Source organism: Sus scrofa, chromosome 16 (assembly GCF_054392235.1).
Source record: "Sus scrofa isolate SSC_HxYL_T2T_F1_AM1 chromosome 16, Sscrofa_HxYL_maternal_Yorkshire_Landrace_v2.0, whole genome shotgun sequence".
In the NCBI taxonomy this organism is placed as follows: domain Eukaryota; kingdom Metazoa; phylum Chordata; class Mammalia; order Artiodactyla; family Suidae; genus Sus; species Sus scrofa.
This window is the reverse complement of record NC_139398.1, coordinates 55,894,380-55,916,053: the sequence shown is the minus strand read 5'-3', so window position 1 is coordinate 55,916,053 and position 21,674 is coordinate 55,894,380. Positions and strand designations below refer to the sequence as shown.

General features: G+C 35.1%; 1 protein-coding gene and 1 long non-coding RNA gene across 37 annotated transcripts in view; one reads left to right on the top strand and one right to left on the bottom strand.

The window, feature by feature from the left end:
* ADAMTS6 (ADAM metallopeptidase with thrombospondin type 1 motif 6) overlaps positions 1–21,674 on the top strand; it is a 308,356-nt gene that overhangs the window by 30,747 nt on the left and 255,935 nt on the right. The gene's annotated exons all lie outside the window — the stretch shown is intronic.
* LOC146395586 (uncharacterized) lies at positions 1,187–12,675 on the bottom strand. The gene is made up of 3 exons (XR_014831483.1): positions 8,767–12,675; positions 1,341–1,848; positions 1,187–1,248 (listed from the first exon to the last, which is right to left on the bottom strand). It is a non-coding gene; the product is annotated as an uncharacterized LOC146395586 (long non-coding RNA).

Here is a 21,674-nt window from a genome sequence, read left to right as displayed (position 1 = left end):
CCATGTACTCAGTACACGTCATCTCTTGTCCTTTTGACAATAGACATCCTAATAAGTTTGAGGTGACATCTCATTGTGATTTTGATTTGCATTTTCCCAGTGATTGGTGATATTGAGCACCTTTTCATGAACCTATTATATAGGCTGTTTTTGTCACCTCTGGAAAAATATCTATTTGAGTCTTTTGCCCATTTTTAAATTGTATTATTTTTGGTTTTGGTTTTTGGTTTATATACATCTTTATGTACTTCAGATGTTAATTAATTATCAAATATGTGGTTTGCAAATTTTTTTCTCATTCCTTAGATTGCCTTTCCATTTTGTTGTTTCCTGTACCATGCAGGAAGGAGCTTTTCAGTTTGATGTAGTTCTACTTGTTTATTTTTGTTTTATTACCTTTGCTTTTGATGTCATATATATAAAAAAAAAAGCAAACCATTGCTTAGAGCAATGTCAGGGAGCTTTTCACCTATGGTTTCTTCTAGGAGTTTTACAGTTGCAGGTCCTACATTTAAGTTTTTAATCTATTTTGAGTTTATTTTTGTAAGTGGTGTAAGATGGGAATCTATTTTTTGTTTTGTTTTGCATATGGATCTCTCATTTTTCCAACATCAATTTCAGAGACTATCCATTCCTTATTGTATGCTTTTGATGCCATTTTCAAAGATTAGTTGGTCATACATACATGGGTTTTTTCCTGGGCTCTTTATTCTGTTTCACTAGTCTATGTGTCTGAGGTTATGGTGGTACCATACTGTTTTGGTTACTTCAACTTTGTAATGTAGTTTGACACCAGTATGTGTGATGGTTCCAGCTTTGTTGTTCTTTCTCAGTGTTACTTTTACCATTTCATATTGTGTTACCATATGAATTTTAGGATTGTTTTTTCTATTTCTTCGAAAAATACCATTGAAATTTTAATTGGAGTTGAATTGCATCTGTAGATCACTTTGGGTGGTATGAATATTTTAACAACAGTAATTCTTCCAGTCCAAGGGCAAGCAGTACCTTTCCATTTAGGTGTTTTTTCTTTAGTTTCTTTCATCAATGTCTTGTAGTTTCTACTATAGGTCTTTTACCTCTGTGGTTAAGTTTATTCCTAAATATTTTATTGTTTTTGATGCTATTATAAATGAGATTGCTTTCTCAATCCTTTTTCAGATAGATTATTGTTAATGTATAGACATATGACTAATTTTTACATGTTGATTTTATATACTGTAACATTAGTAAATTCATTTATTAGTTCTAGCAGTTTTTTGGTAGGATCTTAATGGTTTTTCATGTATAAGATTTTATCATATGCATACAGATTTTTACTTCTTTTTTTTTTGGGATACCTTTATTTTTTTTTTCTTGTCTTTCTTTCTTTCTTTTTTTGGTATTTTTAGGGCCAAATCTGTAGCATATGGAAGTTCCCAAGCTAGGGGCTGAATTGGAGCTGCTGGCCTGTGCCACAACCATAGCAAGGCAAGATCCAAGTCGCATCTGTGATCTACATGACAGCTTACAGCAACCCCGGATCCTTAACCCACTTGAGTGAAGCCAGGTATTGAACCCACATCTTCATGGATACTAGTTGGATTCTTAACCCACTGAGCCCCAACAGGAACTCACCCTTATTTCTTTTCTTGCCTAATTGCTCTAGGAATTTCACTACTATATTGAATAAAAGTGACAAGTGGATATTCTTGTTTTGTTCCTGATCTTAAAGGAAAAGCTTTTAGATTTTTAACATTGAGTATAATGTTAGCTGTGGGGTTGTCATATATGGCCTTTGTATTGTTGAGGTATATTCCATCTACTCCTGATTTGTTTATGGCTGTTAAGTTTTGTCAAATACTTTTTCTGCAGCTATTGAGATGATCATATCATTTTTATCCTTCATTCTCTTCATGTGGTATATCACAATTTTTGATTTGTGAATGTAGAACCATCCTTGAACTCTAGGTTTGAATCCCACTTCATGGTATGATTCTTTCAAGATTCTCCTGCATTGAGTTTGCTAATATTTTGTTGAGGATTTTTACATCTATATTCACCATGAATATTGGCCTGTAATTTTGTTTCTTGCAGTATCTTTACTTGACTTTGATATCAGAGTAATGCTGGCCTCTTAAGATGACCAGGAAATGTTTATTTCTCTTCAATATTTGGGAACAGTTTAGTGATTGGTATAAAAAAGATAATCAACAAGGGCTACTCTATAACACAGGAAACTTTTTAATATTCTATAATAACCTGTATGGGAAAGGAATCTCAAAAAGAATAGATATATGTATATTTATAACTGAATCACTTTGCTGTACACCTGAAACTAACACAGTATTGTAAATCAACTACACCCCAACATAAAATAAAAATCAAATTAAAATGAAAAGAATTGGTATTATTCTTTAAATTTTGTAACAGTCACTAGTGAAGCTAGCTTGTACTGGGCTATTCTTTGTTGGGAGGTTTTTCATTACTAACTCAGTCTCCTTACTGATTGTATATCTGTTTATACTTTCTGTTTCTTCATGATTCAGTTGATAGGTTGTATGTTCCTAGTAGTTTATCCATTTCTTCTAGGTTGTCCAATTTTTTGGTATATAATTGTTGATAATAGTTTCTTATGATTCTTTGTATCAGTTTTAATGTCAACTCTTTTGTTACTAATTTTATTTATTTAGGGCTTCTCTCTCCCTTTTTATGTATTTATTTTTTTAGTTGAGCTAAAGGTTTATCAATTTTGTTTATCTTTTCAGAAAACTAGCTCTTAGTTTTGTTGGTCTTTTTTATTGGTTTTCTAGCATCTATTTTATTTATTTCTGTTCTGATTGTTGTTATTTCCTTCTAAATTTTAGGCTTAGTTTGTTCTTTCTCTGTTTTCTGTAAGTTGTTAAGCTAGATTATTTACTTGATATATTTCCTTTTTCTAACATAGTCTTTTATTGCTGTAAACTTCCCTCATAGATTTTTGCTGTATCCCATAAGTTTTGGTACACTGTTTTCTCCTGTTTGTTTGTGTCAAGATAGCTTTTGATTATTCTTTTAATTTCTTCTTTGACCCATTGTTCAGCAAGTATTTTTTAATTTCTATGTATTTTCTGCCCTTTTCCTGTTGTCAATTTCTAGTTTCATATCATTGTATTCATGGTTTTAATCTTAAATTTGTTGAGACTAGTTTTGTGACCTATCATATGATCTATCCTGGAGAATGTAGCTGATGTGCTGAAGAAGAATGTGTGTTCTGCTTCTGTTGAGTAGAATATGTCTCTTATGTCTGTTTGGTTTAGAGTATAGTTCAAGTCCAATATTTTCTCATTGTTTTTCTGACTGATTTATCAGTTGTTGAAAGTTGAAGTATTGACGTTCCTTACTACTATTGCATTGCTGCCTATTTCTGCCTTCAAATCTTTTAATATTTGTTTAATGTGTTAAGGTGCTCTGATTTTGGAGTACACATATATTTACAATTGTTATATACTCTTGATGAATTGATCCCTGTATCATTTTATCATGATCTTTGTTTCTTGTTTAGCTGTTGACTTAAAGTCTGTATTGTCTGATATGAGTTTAGCTACTCACTTTCTAATTCTTTTGTTTTAGCACTGCACCCACATCATGTGGAAGTTTCCAGGTTAGAGATCAAATTAGAGCTGCAGCTGTCAACCTACACCATAGCCACAGCCATGACAGATCCAAACCATGTCTGTAACATACACAGCAGCTCACAGCAATGTCAGATCCTTAGCCCTCTGAGCACAGCCACAGGCTGAACCTGCATGCTCATGGATACTAGTTGGGTTTGTTACCACTGAGCCACATTGGGAACTCTGCTACTCCTTTTCTGTTTTAGTTTCCATTTGTATATATGTTTTATGTCTTTTTCCAGCCCTCAACTTTCACTCAATGTATATCCTTAAAGCTTAAGCATTTCCAGCTCTGGAGAAGGGCCAGCAGTATAGTCTTCATGCAGTCTGTTCAGCTGAGATTAGCGTTTTTGAAGATTGTTGGTGTCCCCAATGGCCAAGGTTGCAGTTGTCTGCAGTAGCAGTAAAGGCTGCTGGAGAATACCTGATCTCTTTTTCTCCTACAGGGGATGGTGAGGTGAAGGAGATTTTTCTTAGTACTGGCTCCAGCCTACACCAGTGCTGTATCTGATGTGCAGGTACCTGTGGAGCAGTGATGGAGCTGAGGACTGGAGGACTAGTGCTTGCAGAATGATAGTAGCTCTGGGGTTGGTGTGCTGGCTGTTCCGCAGCAGCAATAATGTATGAGTTCTAAGTATATGTGAAGTGGCCATGAAGGTGGATTCTGAAGTATGGGCATATAGAGAACAACAGTGGCAGCAGAGTCTAGCTGCTAGACTCTGAAGTGATGTGGATCTGGTTCTTAAGATGTGGGCATGTGTGGAGCAGTGACAGAGCTGGATTCTGGAACCTGGGTGCCACAGAGTGACCCTAGGTCCAGGATCTGGAGTGTGGGAACAGGTAAAGCAGCTGTGGCTCTGGGGTCTAGTGTGTGCTCAGGGTTGGGGAATGCTGTTCTTAGGGCAGCACAAGAACAGGTCCTTCTTGAGGTGAGTATGGTGGCATTTCCCTCTCCAGGGTCTGTGGTAGAAATAGCCTTTAGTTACCTTGGTGGTGAAAGCTGCTGGTTTCCTCTGAAACAAGCCACTGGGGTTTGTGCAAACCAGCATTAAAGTGTCTTCCACTATGAAAGCTGTGGGTAGTCCATGGCTTTTGTGAAGGCTATTAAGGCTTGTGTCTGAAATTGATAGTGCCTACCCTTCCTCTTTTTTTCCTAGCTGCCTCCAGACATCTCCATTAATCTCATCTCCCCAGTGTTCCTTTCTGTGCAGTTGCTGGTTATTTTTTGTTCCACTATGTGGCTGTAGGTTCTTAATTGGGCTTTTGGGCCTTCCTAGGGCTATTTTCATTTGTGGATTCCTATTTAATTGTTGTTTTCTCTTGGGTAATGAAGGTTGCTATCTCCTATGTCACCATCTTGCTGACATAACTTTCCTAGCTTTACCAAAATTATGCCACACCAAAGAGCAGTTCTGTGTTACTTTCTAAAGTGACGTACTTGAGAAACAATGGCTTTTTCTCTATGGTACATCAACTACCTGACATTTTCGTCCTGAATACCATCATTAGTGCTAGAATGTATAGATTTGTTGGAATATGGCTCTGTGAAATCAATAAACATTAATGGTGGTTTATTGAAACTGGGATCTTTCATTTTTGTGGTCTGTTTTTAGTTAAAATATCAATAATAGTAACTTACATTGACTGCTTCTATAGGGTAGATCTGTTAGATAATTATTAGTGCTCATTTAAATCAACCTGATATTTATTAACTTTAAAATAATAGACTATGACACTATATAATTAGATCAATAAATAATATTTTGTACTTGATGCTCTAGAAACAGAATTTAGGAAGATAAAATTGGGTGTATGTATACACTTAAAATGTTATACCTGCTATGACACTTTTAGATTATTCTTATTAAACTTTGTATTGAGAAATTGTTAATTGTTACTCAGGAATAAAAATCTTTAATTTCACAGATTATATCAAAATTACTTATATTTGCACATGAAGTCAGGAAATATCCACCACTAATTTAAAGTTAAACTAATTTCTAAATTTATTTAGTGGCAAACACATTCAAGAAATCCATTTACAAGTCTGAAAATGAGTAGGTACTATTGACATATACTGTACTTGCATCAGTGCTGATCAAGTTAACATGTACAGACTAGTGCATGTATTTCCAAGTTTTCTTTCCTATCAAGCTTTGGAATCATGTTTTCCATTTTTAAGATATTATTGTATAACAGTATATGTTTTGAATAGGAACCATAACCTAAATTCTTCTTTTGGAAACAGCTTTATTGAGATACATTTCACACACCATACAGTTTATCCACTTAAAGTGTATAATTCAGTAGTTCTTAGTATATTCATGGGATTGTGCAAAAATCATATAATTTTAAAACATTTCCATCATTCTCAAAGGAAGTCATTCCCCATTCCCTTCATCCTCTCCACCCCAGCCCGTCTTAGGCAGGCACTAACCTACTTTTTTGTCTCTGTAACTTTGCTTACTATAGACTTTTCATATGAATGGAATCATACAATATGTAGTGTTTTGTGAATGGCTTCTTTTACTGTGCATAGTGTTTTTGAGTTGCATCCATGCTGCAGCACATACCAGAACTTCTTTCCTCTTATTAGCCTAAGTTCTTGAAAATTCAAGGTATAGATCTTTTAAGAGTTTCTCTTTTAATAAGCCATTCTTCAAGAAATATACTTTCTTATACATGTTTTATTGATGAAATACATAGTACATATAAATATGAATCAAAATACAGATGCAAAAATTACATACCAAGTTACATAATTTAGTCTTTAATTAAAATGATCATATTTATCCTCTTAAGGGATCATAACTATTTGCTTTGATGCTGTTGAATTTTAAAGGGATTAGAATTTCCAAAGTCAACTAATGCTTTCAGGTAGGAGATTAAAAATAGCTATAAAAATGGTTTCTTGCTAAAACCTGGCCTTTAATGGGTGGATTTAAGCAAGTTTTAAATATATTTTAAAGAATATTTCAGTTATACATTGGCTTTATGTTTTTATATTAAAACAGAAGAAAGGGAAATTAAAGTTGTATATTAATATTTACTTGGTATTCATTTGTTTTTTGTTTTTTTAATCCTCAAAGGAATGCCAGTTAAATTTTTTATGAAGTATTACTAAGATTTAAGAGTATGTTGGGTTTACAAGCAGCAGAGGAGTCTTAAATTTAGGTTGTGGATGAATTGATTTTGGACATTTTGAAGCATTTATTATTCTCTTATCACTCTGGCTCTACCATTCTTACCTATCTATCCCCACTGCCTATACATTTCTTTTTCCTTTTTCAGGTTTTTTTTTTTTTTTTTCTCTCCATGGCTGATTTGTTTGATCTTTATTCAAATGTATTTATCTAGATTCTGTTTCCATTCCAATCTAGGATTATGACACTGTTGAGTGAACCTAATTTCTGTGCAATCTGTGACACTTAAGAGTGAAAGAGGGTACCATGGACAGTTATGCCTAAACAACAGGCACAAAGTAGAACCAGGTTAAACAAGATTAATAATAACAAGTTGTTATTAATTATATATTAGCCACAACCAGGTTTTGAGAAGACAAAGTATAGTGGAATCATAGAATCATACTATCATACTTGATTTTACCTGATAGTATAATATTTGATCAGGGACCAGGGACCTGAAAGTTTAATAGGAATTTAGGTAAATGATAGGTACCTGTTCAAAGAGCAGGCACTGCATATGCAATGATATAAACTGTAAGAGGAGAAAATTTGGAGAACTAAGAGGTTATTTGGATACCTAAAAGCTCAGTATTTTTAGGGTAGAAGGTACAAGTAAGGATTTACAGAAGCTGAGGTTGGACAGGTAGAAATTCAGTCCCTGGTTCATTCATTCAGTCTTTTATCTATTGAGTTAATAATAGTCATAATGCTCTGTGTTTATATATATATATTCCATTTCCGGGAGCTCCCATCATGGCTCAGTGGTTAACGAATCCAACTAGGAACCATGAGGTTGCGGGTTCAGTCCCTGCCCTTGCTCAGTGGGTTAACGATCCGGCGTTGCCGTGAGCTGTGGTGTAGGTTGCAGACGCAGCTCAGATCCCGCGTTGCTGTGGCCCTGGTGTAGGCTGGCGGCTACAGCTCCGATTAGACCCCCCTAGGCTAGGAACCTCCATATGCTGCGGGAGCAGCCAAAGAAATAGCAAAAAGACAAAAAGACAAAAAAAAAAAAAAAAAAAAAAAAGAAATATTTATTAGAAGGTCTTCATTTTTAGTTCGGTTTTCACACTGTTTCTTTTGGGACAATATTTATTAAATTGGCTTTGTCTTTCCTACCCTACTCCTCCCAAATTTAGTAAAAACCAGCATCCCTAGAAATGATGTATATTTCTCATTTCATAAATTCTTAGCACATTAATAATATGTCAGTGCTAAAGAAATGTTGATAAATATAATTCTGAAAAGTCTTTCTAGAATAAGAAAAAAAGCAGTGCTTGAGTACCTTAACCATTTCTCTCACAATCTCTTTTCAACTTTTATTTACTTTCAGTGATCTCATTCATTTTCATAATTTTAAGTACCATCTGCATGGTTAGGAACATCTATCTGTATAGTTTTAAGCACCGTTTATATCTAAATATACATCTGCAGCCCAGACCCTCCCCATAACTCTGTAATTGTGTATTGAATTGCCTGATATCTTTATGCTTTTCAAACTTAATATGACCTAAACCAAATTCCCAGTCTTTCCTTTAAGTCTGCACTTTCTGCAGCTTTTCTTATTTCAGGTTCTTCCTGAATGGCAACTACAGTATTTTTTTGTGTCATGTAAAGCAAAAGAAGTTCTAATTAGGAAACTAATATCGATAAAGTAATAACTTGATGCTAGGAAATTAATATATATTAGGTTCAGCTCTTACAGAATTTTCAAGCATTTCCTCTATTTCCTTACTTTTTGTCGATCTGTTTTTTTGTTTGTTTGTGTGTTTTGGTCTTTTTAGGCCCACACCCACGGCATATGGAAGTTCCCTAGCTAGGGGTCTAATCAGAGCTGTAGCGGTCGGCCTACTCCACAGCCATAGCAACTCTGGATCAGAGCTGCATCTGCGACCCATGCCACAGCTCATGGCAATGCCCAGCTCGCAGCAATGCTGGATCCTAGGCACAGTGAGTGAGGTCAGGGATTAAACCAGTATCCTCTTGGATTCCTACTACTACTTGGATTCCTTGGATTCTACTACTTGGATTCCTTTCCCCTGTACCACAACAGGAACTCCCAGAAAGGTCTCTTTTAATAAGTTCTGAAGGATGAGGAGTTAGCCTATTGGGGGAAGAAATGATGAGGGCCTGTGTTTTAGGAAAAAGAAGTAGCACATGCAAATCATAAATAAACACTAGTACGCACAAGAGAAAGGAAAGAATTTAACTTGTTTTGAGAATATTTGCTACAAATACAAGCACATTCACTACTTTTTCCCTGTTTACCTTTGCTTTCTTTTTCTTTGAGCACCCTTGGCTGTCTGTTCCTATTGAAAAAATGCTAATTAAGAACCATATTACATTGTGTATAGGATTTATTGACCAAGAATTTCCCTAAGGGTGATTGCAAGTTGGTGACTTTAAGGGATCGGTATCTATGAGTCTTTTTTGTGAGACCATTCAGTTTCTCCAGAAATAGCCTAACAGTTTCCTGCCTAATTGCAAGTGTTCTGACGGTATGATGGAGGAGGGAGTAGAAAGGTTCCATGAGAGCACTTTTTTCAGCCTTGGGCTTTACCTTTACCTTCCACCGGGTAAGATATCTTTGAAACTGAGCCTCTCTGTTTTCATTTCCTTAGGTAACAAAACTGGCAGGCAGTTAGGGGTAAGGAGGAAGGCAATCTTCTAGACTTATAGAAATACGTAATCTTTTGTATACAGATTTTTGAACCAATCTCTATTTTGGACCTCATGTCTCAGTCCTTTCAAAGGTGGTTAATTCTTAATTTTCCATTTCCTTTTAGCAAGTATTATTTATTTAAATCATTCAGAAATATAGATCTTACTTTGATAATGATAGCCAAAGTTGGCTATTATATGATTAGCGTTTACTTTCCTTTTCCTTCTTCCTTAAGTACCTTTTTAGTTTATTTACAGAAAGTCTGTTTGTAGGAAACTTCTGTTTTTGATCTTGAAATATTTTGCCCTGGCTCTTGAAAGATAGTTTTGCTCGATTTACAATAGTAAGTTAATAATTACTTCCTCTCAACATTTTGAAAATAATATTTTAGTTTCTTTTGGTTCCCATTGTTGCTAGTATGATTTGTGAGGTTAGTGTGATTGTCATGATATGTGGGATCTATCTTTTTAACTGCTATTAAGTTCTCTGTATCTTTGCTATTCTGAATTTCTCTTAAGGAATATATTGCTAGGTTTTCATCCTGCTTAAATTAGTATATCTTTTATATCTGCAGATTTGTATCTTTCATCATGTTGCCGAAATTCAGCCTCATGTTCACTTGGGCCGAATAGAGATGTGGAGACAGAGTTTTGGGTGAAGGAGAAAAAAATAGCTTTCACTGTTTTGCCAGGCAAAGGGGGACCACAGCAGGATACTGCCTTAAAGACTGTGTCCTCCCTTGGAGAAGAATTGCAGGGAGTTTTATAGTCTAAAGGGAGAAAAACAGGTTTTCAGAAAAGACTCAGAATGGGGCAAACGTACATTCTTCTTCCTTTGGGGGAATCTTAGTCATTGAAGATGGCATCAGGAGATCTAGGCATGATCCTGGTGGTGGTCTTATGGATTATTGCTTAGAATATCAGTACTTGAAAAAAAGGCACATTGATCAGAGCAAACTAGAAAAGTTCCTGGAAAATGTCATGTACTAATAGTAATCTTTAACTCACAGACAATTGTGCTCGGGGTGCTTAATCTTTAGTTTACAGATGATTGTGTTTAGGATGCAATCCAATGAGGGAGAAGCACAAGGAAGTGTTCCAAACTGTTAATTTTAAATATTCACTTCTAAAAGAAGCATAAGGAATATAACTTTTTTCTTTGGTGTGTAAGATGCTTATGTCATTATGTATATCCATTTAAAGGCAACCAGGATTGTGCCTAAGGCTGTACTATTGTTGCTTGACTATTCATTCCTCCCTGTCTTTGCATCCCCTTCCTTCCCTGATCAGCAACTGTCTGAAACTGCCCCTTGGAACTCAGGGAGGGCCATGGAACCTGAAAGAGGCCCATTTTCTAGAAATAAGAAATGGGGGACACAGAAAGGCTTTTGTGTCCAGGAGCTCTAGAGGGCCCTGCTTGGTTATAATCACTGCTGGAAGTTTACTGAGTGTTAGATTTGCAAATACAGGTTTTCTTTAAGTCTCATTTCCTCCTGGGTCTCTTTAGATGTATGTTTGATCTTATTATTTAGCTTTCTGTTCTCTTAATCTTGTATTTTTCCCAGTAATTTCCATGTACCTGTGTCTTTGTGCTGCAGCCTGGGTAATTTTTTCATATTAAAATTTCCTAATTCTCATTTCCTTTGTGATTAATCTGCTATTTAACTTATCCACAGATTTTTTTGTTTTTAAATGATATATTTTTCTTTATCTAGAAGTTTTTTTGTTTTTTTGTTTTTTTTTATGAAGTCTGCCTGGCCATTGTTCTCATCTGCTTACTTTCCCCTTGCTTTTTAAATATTCCATTTCATTTTTTTTGTTATTAACATTTTACATCCGCTTTCATTTTGTTTGTGTCCAGTTCCCTGTGTAAAATAAAAAGTAAATTAATCTTCAATTTAACTGAACCCATGTAGAAACTTGCCTTTCCTTTTAAAAGTTTATTTATTACTTAAAGTAATGATATTTCAGGAAGGTATGAATGATAATGACTAAATTGCCCTAGGCACAGAGAGACAAATTAGGAGGCATCTACATGGCATATATATTATGGTGTAGAATTAGAAAGTAGGAAATACATTTAATGCAGACACATCACAGACACAATTCTGGTCTGTTCTATGTGAGAACCAAGAAAGAGTAGTCAAAAATAACACCAAGTTTCAACTTGTGGGGTGAAAATGATTTTTGCATTTACAAGTATGGAAAAATTCAGGAAGTTAGTGACTTTAGAATGTGAGAGTGATGATGGGTTTATTAGGTACAAAGATATCCTAGGTAGGAGAAAATACAGATCTAGCATTTGAAAAGTAAAAGATTCCATATCATTAGGAGAAAGAGCTGAAACAAAGGGAATAGAAAAGCTTCCAGAGGAAGTAAATTCTAAAGGGACTGCGACTATGATATAATTCCAATTAGGTCCTAGAGACAGCTGTAGATTCTATCAAGATAAATAATATAATTAAGAAATCAGTTTAAAATCAATGAAACAGGGAGTTCCCGTCATGACGCAGTGGTTAACGAATCCGACTAGGAACCATGAGGTTGCGGGTTCGGTCCCTGCTCTTGCTCAGTGGATTAACCATCCGGCGTTGCTGTGAGCTGTGGTGTAGGTTACAGACGCAACTCGGATCCCGAGTTGCTGTGGCTCTGGCGTAGGCCGGTGGCTACAGCTCCGATTCGACTCCTAGCCTGGGAACCTCCATATGCCGTGGGAGTGGCCCAAAGAAATAGCAAAAAGACAAAAAAAAAAAAATAAAATCAATGAAACAATTGAGGCCATAATTTTTACTATCTTTTTCTATGGAATTGACTTGAGATTTTTGAGTATGCACGTACCTTTTTTTCCTAAGTAGACCATCTTCAAATAGCCACAAGAAGAGATGTTCAACATCACTAGCTTTAGCGAAATGCAAGTTAAAACCATTAGATAGGGAGTTCCCGTCGTGGCGCAGTGGTTAACGAATCCAACTAGGAACCATGAGGTTGCAGGTTCGGTCCCTGCCCTTGCTCAGTGGGTTAACGATCCGGCGTTGCCGTGAGCTGTGGTGTAGGTTGCAGACGGGGCTCGGATCCTGCGTTGCTGTGGCTCTGGCATAGGCCGGTGGCTGCAGCTCCGATTCAGCCCCTAGCCTGGGAACCTCCATATGCCGCAGGAGTGGCCCAAGAAATAGCAAAAAAAAAACAAAAACAAAAAACCCATTAGATACCACTCCACATCTATTAGAATGGTTAAAATTAAAAAACAAGAAAACAACTGACAGTACCATGTATTGATTGGGATGAGGAGCCAGTCAGTTGGAACTCTCATACATTGCTGGTAGGAGTTCAAATGGTACAGCCACTCTAGAAAAACACTTTGACAGTTTCTTATAAACATAAACTTACCAATGACCCAGGAATTAGGTTTTTGAGATTTATCATTGGGAAATGAAATTTGTGTTCAAACAAAAATTTATATATGACTGTTTATAGAAGTTCTAGTCACAATCACCGCAAAGTTGAACCAACCCAGATGTTCTCCACCAGGTGAATTCTACTCAGCAATTCAACAGAAAGAGCTTTTGACATGTAGCAGTTCAGGTGAATCTCAAAGACATTATGCTGATACCAGTCTCAAAGGTTATGTACTGCTAGGATTACATTGATGTGACATTCTTGAAAAGGCAAAACTATAGTTTTTTCTGGGCTCTGATGGTTAGGATTAGGGAGATGATATGAGAATAAAGGGCTGGCAGGAAGGAGAGGGTTTTTTTGGAATGATAGAACTGTTTGTGGTAGTGGCTACACACTTGTATTTATGTTAAAATCTAAAGAACTGGGGAGTTAGTTAGCACTGTGGCTCAGTGGAAATGAACCCAGCTAGTATCCATGAGGATGCAGCTTCGATCCCTGGTCTTGCTAAGTGGTTTAAGGATCCGGTGTGGCCGTGAGCTGCAGTGTAGATCACTGACACAGTTCAGATCTGGCATTGTTGTGACTGTGGTGTAGGCTGGCAGCTGCAGTTCTGATTCAACCCCTATACCCCAGGGATGGGAACTTCCATATGCCTCAGGTGTAGCCCTAAAAAAAAAAAAAAGTTCCTAGAACTATACACAAAAATTTAATCTTACTGTAATGGTAATTTTTAAAATAAAAATTTTAGGTGTCTTTTTTTTAAAAAAGGCGATTTGGCAACAGCCATAAAAATGTAAGAACTTAATCTTTTAAGCAATTCAACTTTTAGGAATATATATAGAACCTATGCTGTCCATGTAGTAACCAATAGGCACATTTGGTTAATGAGCACTTGAAATTGTGGCTCATCTAAACAGAGAGGTAATTTAAGTATAAAATACACATTAAATTTCAAAGAATTAGTATGAATAAAAGAATGTACAATATATTATGACTAATTTTTACATTGTTTTACACATCAAAATGAAAATATTTTGAACACAATGAGTTAAATATATTTTTAAATAAAAAATAAGCTATTTTGTGTTTTTTGTCTGTTTGTTTGTCTTTTTAGGACCATACCTGTGGCTAATGGAGGTTCCCAGGCCAGGGGTCAAATCGGAGCTACAGCTGCCAGTCTGTGCCACAGCCACAGCAACACCAGATCCGAGCAGTGTCTGTGACCTGCACCTCAGCTCATGGCAATGTCAGATCCGTAACCCACTCACTGATCGAGACCAGCAATGGAACCTGCGTCCTCATGGATAATAGTCAGATGCATTTCTGCTGAGCCGCAACAGGAACTCTTATTTTGTGTTTTATAGATGCAATCTTTTTTTTCCCTTTTTTTTTTCATTTTTAAAAATGTTATTGAAATATAGTTGATTTACAATATTGTGTTAATTTCCTCTACATAGCACAGTGAGTCAGCATGTATATATTCTCTATGAATTGGTATATATACACCTATATAGTGTTTATTTGATCCATTACTATGAATCAGAATATATTATCCTAGGCTCATTTGTGGAAAGGTGTTCTCACACTTTAATCTAAAATGCAACTATAGGAGTTCCCGTGGTGGCTCAGTGATTAACGAATCCTACTAGGAACCATGAGGTTGCGGGTTCGATCCCTGGCCTTGCTCAGAGGGTTAAGGATCCGGTGTCACTGTGAGCTGTGGTGTGGGTTGCAGACGCAGCTCGGATCCTGCGTTGCTGCGTCTGTGGTGTAGGCCGGTGGCTACAGCTCTGATTGGACCCCTAACCTGGGAATCTCCATATGCTGCGGGAGCAGCCCAAGAAATGGCAAAAAGACAAAATAAAATAAAATGCAACTGTAATTGAAATATCTGCTCCCCCAACTATGCTCATTTAGTACTGATAAATGCATAGACATTTACATATTATTCCAAGATTTTAATATAGGAAGATGGAGAAACTTTAACTTCATGCACCTATTCTCCAAGCATTCATTGACAATATGATAAAATAATTTTATAAATTCTTTTTTTTTTTTTTTTTTGTCTTTTTGTCCTTTTAGGGCCACACCTGAGGCATATGGAGGTTCCCAGGCTAGGGGTCTAATCAGAGCTGTAGCCGCCAGCCTATGCCACAGCCACAGCAATATGCCATCGGAGCTGAGTCTGCGACCTACACCACAGCTCACGGCAACCCTGGATCATCAACCCACCGAGCAAGGCCAGGGATCGAACCTGCAACCTCATGGTTCCTAGTCAGATTCGTTAACCACTGCGCACGATGGGAACTCCTTTTTTTTTTTTTTTTTAAATAATTATTTCCCCAATACAGTTTTTTTCTACTGGACAGCATGGTGACCCAGTTACACATACATGTACACAGTCTGTTTTTGCACACTATCATGCTCCATCATAAGTGATTAGACGTAGTTCCCAGTGCTACACAGCAGGATCTCATTGCTAATCCATTCCAAAGGCAATAGTTTGTATCTGTCAACCTCAAGCTCCCCAACCACCCCACTCCCTCCCCCACCCCCTTGGCAATCGCAGATCTATTCTGCAAGGCCATGATTTTCTTTTCTGTGGAAAGGTTCATTTGTGCCATATATTAGATTCCAGATATAAGTGATATCCTATGGTATGTCTTTCTCTTTCTGACTTACTTCACTCAGTAGGAGAGTCTCTAGTTCCATCCACTTAGTCTTTATATATAAATTTGATTTTCTAACTAAACCTGCCCATTTAATTGCCTACTTCATGAGTTCTGTAGTTGATCTTTTGGGGAAAACAAAGGTCTCAGAAAAGCTTTTATTTATTTATTTTTTATGATCTGTACTTCCAAGTGGAATTTTTCTTGCTTGACTACACAAGGGAAGAGAGATTGGAGAGAAGGGGGAAAATCAAAGTGAGCTATGCTTTAAAAAGAAAAGAAAAAGCAATCACAGCCTGGAAAACAGTCTCTTTAGTTTAGGCTCTTTAGTTTTATATTGTTTCAGGTAAACCCTTTGATGGGGTAATTCCTGGTGAACTACTTATGTCTTAAAAATCCTGCTGTTGTCTTGCCATCTTGTTATTTAGGAAAGAACAAATTAAGGCAATTACTCAATTCATGTCTGTTGAGTTCAGTAAATTTGTTCCCTGTTGATAATTGCTTCTTAGATGTGAAACGTAGAATGGTTCTGAATATTAGGCTTTGAGACTCCACTTTTTTAAAAGTAGCAGCTATTGAAGTATAAAATAAATACTAAGATAGTATTCATGATTTCACATTTTGTGTTTTTTGTGATTAAAATTAGAAATCTAAAATGGTATGTAACTTTAAGTGCATTAATGTCATATTAAAAAAAATTCTTTGAAGATTTTTATCCTAGTATGAATTTAAGATTAGTTTTGCTGGAAGAACAATAATAGAAAAAGTCCAAGAAGAAGATGCTTTATATTAAACAATAGATTTTATGTAGGTTTTTGCTTTTAATTCCTATTGATTATTAACTGAACAATGTAACCTTAACTTTAGGAAGCGGCCCTTTCTTTCAACTTTTGTTTCATTTAATTAAATTAATTTATTTATTTTGTTTTTTTAGGGCAACACCTGTGGCATATGGAAGTCCCAGGCTAGAGGTGGAATTGGAGTTGTAGCTGCTGTCCTACACTACAGCCACAGCAACATGGGATCCAAGCTGGATCTATGACCTACACCACAGCTCACAGCAACACCAGATCCTTAACCCACTGAGCAAGGCCAGGGATTGAACACTCATCCTCATGGATAGTCATCGGGTTCATTACTGCTGAGAATGAAATGGGAATGCCTTAGCTTTTTTTTTTTTTTTACTCTCAGAACACTTAACAGCTTTATTGAGATAAAATTCACATACCATATAATTCACTCGTTTAAAATGTACAGTCCAGTGGATTTTAGTATATTTATAGATATGTGTGACAGTTGCCACCATTTTAGGGCATGATATTCCATTGTATGACTATATGATATTTGTTTATCCATTCATCAGTTGATGGATATTTAGATTATTGCCTCTTTGGAGCTATTATAAATAACGCTGCTATGAAATTGTGTAGAAGTTTTTCCTTGGAAATCTTTTCATTTATTTATTTTTATTATAGTTGATTTACAATATTCTGTCAATTTCTGCTGTACAGCAATGTGATCCAGTCATATATATATGTGTATATACACACATACATTCCGTTTCTCACTTTATCGTCCATCATGTTCCATCACAAGTGACTAGATATAGTTCTCTTTGCTATACAGCAGGATCTTATTGCTTATCCACTCCAAATGCAATAGTTTGCATCTACTGATCCCAAACTCGTTTAATTTTAAATCAGCAATGTTGACATCTTTCCCTGGAGGTAAAAATGTTATATTCTCAGATTCTGGAAATAGAAACCTACAATGAGTTGGGCTTATAAAAGCCTTTCCTTCTTTTTAAGCAAGAGACACTGACAGTTGAGTTTAGAATGCTTTTCCCTTTTCAAAAAACAGTTTGGTATGTGTTTACTTTGATCTAATTAGTTGATAATTTATCCTGCACCAATTTACATTCCCACCAACAATGTAAGAGGGTTCCCTTTTCTCCAGACCCTCTCCAGTATTTATTGTTTATAGACTTTTTGAGGATGGCTCATTTCGTTTTCTTAAGATTTTTTCCATTCAAGAAAATTATGCTCCACAAACACAGACATTAGTTTAAGACTTCTTACACTTCTTATGTTGCTACTATAGCAAATCTTGCAATCTACTATGCACTTCTCTGATTTCTCAGAAATCACTTTTAAATACTTTCATTGTTTAGGTGTAATTGACTAGGACATAAAAGTAACCAATAATTATTTTACCGTATTTTTCATAGCTTTCATTTTCTACTTCTCTTCTTTAATAATGCTCACATAATTGCAAATTGCCAGTGATATTTTTGGAAAGATAATATATGAATATTAAATGATTAGTAGCTCTCCTGTAAGAATCATACCTAAAAGATACAGAATTTTTTGTTTGTTTTTTGGCTGCCCTGGTGGCACGTGGAAGTTCCCAGGCCAGGGATCAAACCTGCGAAACAGCAGTGTCCTGAGCTGCCGCAGTGACACTGGATTGTTAACCTGCTAGGCCACTGGGGAACTCCTAATGTTTTTAAGAAGTAACTTTAGGCACAGATATCCAAGCCAGTATTGAGGAGTGAAATATAAGAATTTATATCTTGTAACATTCATTTTGACAGCTTAGAATGAGTTCAAAGTTTCATTCTGTTAACAATTGTAGTACAGTTGTCATTCATGCTCATAAGTATGTAATATTAATATTAATTTGCATCTGATTACAATTAATTTTGTAATTGCCTTTACAAAATTCTCTTTGAAATTCAATGGTGATGTGAATTAAATATTTTTCCCTTACAATATGTCAGAATTACTGTCCAAAAATCTAGAGGAGTATTAAGGGAATAAAAAGTGAAAGATTACTCTTGGAATATGTATTACAGTTATGATTAAAGATGATATAGTCTAATTTTACTGCTAAAGTCTTCCATGCTTCCTATATATAAAAGGAAATTCTCTCTCTCAATTTTAACATGTGACTATAAAGTGAGAACATAAATTTGTCTAAGAATTTTAATTTTAGCAGGTTTTAAAGGAAAATTTTGACTTTTATTTCTAACTTTTGAATTACTTAAGAAAGTGATTTTTATATAATAGGAATGATAAACAATGGAAACTGGTATGAAGAAGATGCTTTGAGATGTCATAATGTTTCACTATAGCTTTTAAGTTGTTTTTTTAAAGATTGATATATAATTAGACACTATGAATGTTTTGAATTCTAGAAATTGCTCTACTGGAGCTTCAAAAATTATTAAGAAAAAGGATTGAAAGGACAAGGTACATAAATAGTTGAAATCTGATTTAGGGGCTAAGAAAGAGCCTTGAGATAGAAAGAAAGAGAGAGAGAGAGAGAGAGGCGGGAGGGGGGGGGTGGAGGGAGAGAGAAAAGAGAGAGAAGGAAGGAAGGAAAGAAAGAAAGAAAGGGGATTCCAGGACAGTTTTACATTCATGAGTTTTTGGTAGCATCACATTTGTGGGTGAATGAGGGAGGCATTGAGAAAGACAAGTCCAAGCCTCTGAGAAATGTACGTGTAAGAATTTGGTAAGCAGTGGTGGGGCTGACTGATTTGGATGAATGGAATCTGGGAGGTGATATTGGGGTAAGGGAACCAAGAAGCAAAGGTTACTTTGAAAAAAGATTGGTAATGAATCTCTAAAACACTGTTATTTAAAATGATTTGGTGACCACTGTCCAATATCTGATATTAAAGTACAAAAGAAAGACTTCCCAGCTTTGACCCTAGTTTTTCTTTACTTATTATCATCCACATAATAACATAGCTTTTGAGTTGTCGATTTTACATTTAGTTAAAACCTTCTCTGAAGATTAGTTTAAGAGAAAATAAAAGTAAAAAGAGGTTATCAAGATTTAAATTTAAAATGCCCTTTTAGGGTTCCTGTTGTGGTGCAGAGGAAATGAATCTGACTAGGAACCATGAGGTTGCAGGTTTGATCTTATAAAATATATGATTTGCAATTTTTTCCCCCCATTCTTTGGATTATCTTTTCAATTTCTTGATACTGGTTCTTGAAGCCAAAAAGTTTGAAATTTAATGAATTATAATTTATTTTTTCTTTGGTTTTTGTGCTTTTGGTGTTACGTCTAAGAAACCAAAGCTGAATACATGGTCACAGAGATTTAATCCTAGTTTTCTTCTAAAATAAAAAAAAAAAAATTTCTTGTATAATTTTTTAGCTCTTACATTTAGGTCTTTGACAGATTTTTGAGTTCATTTTTGTGTTATTAGAAGTAAGGCAAAGGACACTTCTTGTCCTTGGTGTCCACAAAACACCATCACAATTTTGCCTTTATTTGAAAATGTTCCTGTACTTGGGCCACTCCTCTCCCATTCTGAATCATCTCTGAATTTTATGTCTTTTATGTCGTAGTTCAAATGCCCAGAAATCCTTTAAAAATTTTTCTCCTTTACCCCCAAAGAAACCAAGAATAATCTCTCATATGGCTTTATCTATATTCTTCTTACAGCACCTTTGTTGCTTATTATCTAGTATTATAGTTATTTATGAAAATGTATTAGCTTTCCCTCCCTTACGGCAAGGTCACAGTTTGATTTGTTTTCCATAGTTTAGCATTATTATTATCTGTTGATTGAATTCTATAACCTAATGTAAAGGAGGCAAAAGGTAATCACAATTGTTTAGAGAGGGAATAAGATTAATTTAAAACACGAGTAGAGTAGCAATCGTCAGTGAACACTGAATGTGTATTTAATTGTTCCTTTATTAATCTTAATTGTTTTAATGTGAAAAAAGGATATTCTTGTAAAATGACTCAACTTCATGGCATCAAGTTACAAATGTAATTTTTTTTTTTGTAGGATTAAAAATAGAAGACGTTAGATGAGAAGATATTTTGGGGATGGAAAGGAATATTCATTATATAATTTAATTGGCCAATTAGATGTGATTAATAGTATTGCTTATTGCTTATATTTTAAGCCTTATTTTAAATATTAATCCTTTTTTACAAATGGTTGGTTATAGATAATGGTGAAAAAAGTTTACTTAAAAAAATTCCCTGCAGTGCTTGTTATTGGAAATGTTTCTGGAAAACCTAAGTAATAACATTGCCCTTTTGAAGAAAAAAAACTGCCTGGGAAAACTGTGACTGACAGCTTATGCTGAGGTTTGCAATCTTGCTTAGGTATCATGCCAAGCTTTTATTTATTCAGTTTCTTGAAAGTGGAAAGAGACTTAGGAAAATGTAGGCTTACCACAGAGTTCCTTTTGAGAAACCATTGTCATCTGAGAGGATATCCTGCTGAGCCTGCTTATAGTTGTTTCTAGTGATTCTTTAAGAGGATATAGAAGCCTGTTGCTAGGTTTTATAAGGTCATCTTGAGAGGCTACAAATTTATCGAAACTACATGTTCTTCCTTTGGTGCTACAGAGAAGTAAATGCATTCTGTGAACTTTGATTTTTGATTTGTAGATTAAGGCTATTTATTAACAAACTACTAAGCAAGTTATAAAAGTTTGCTAAAACTTGATATTTCATAAAATTAAGCAACACAGTGTATAATACTGAGATACACATGATTAGAGACTTGTCAGCCAACACTAAACAGTTTCCAGCGGCAAATATTTGGATTTTCAGAAAAGCAGTTTGTTATTATTTTGAATTAACCCAGACTCAATTCATTGCTGCTTTTGAATCATATTATTAATTTAATTTTATTCAATTAATTTTTTATTTCATATATATTTTTGCATAAACAATCTTTTCTGTCTGTGTTTGACATAATATTCTAATAACTTAATTATCATATATCTAAATATGAATCATCTGTAACTTTATTGCTAAAGCAGATATATACAAATTACCCTTTTCTCTAAGTTTGTTTGTGTAGGAATATATTATTGGTGATATGTGCTATGAAGGTATAATGTAAATAGTTTACATAATACTGTCAAGGTGAGAATAATAAAATTATTGCCCTAAAAATATTTATAGGACATTGTTTTATGATATGAAGTTATATGTATGTATATGGTCAAGTAATTTGTATAAATGTGCTTGCCAAAAAAATGTACTTATACATGACTTTACAATCTAATTAACTCTTCTAAGGACTAACTTTTATTAATAGGTGAGACTACATTCATTTTTGTCATTCTATTGTAATTGAATTTCTT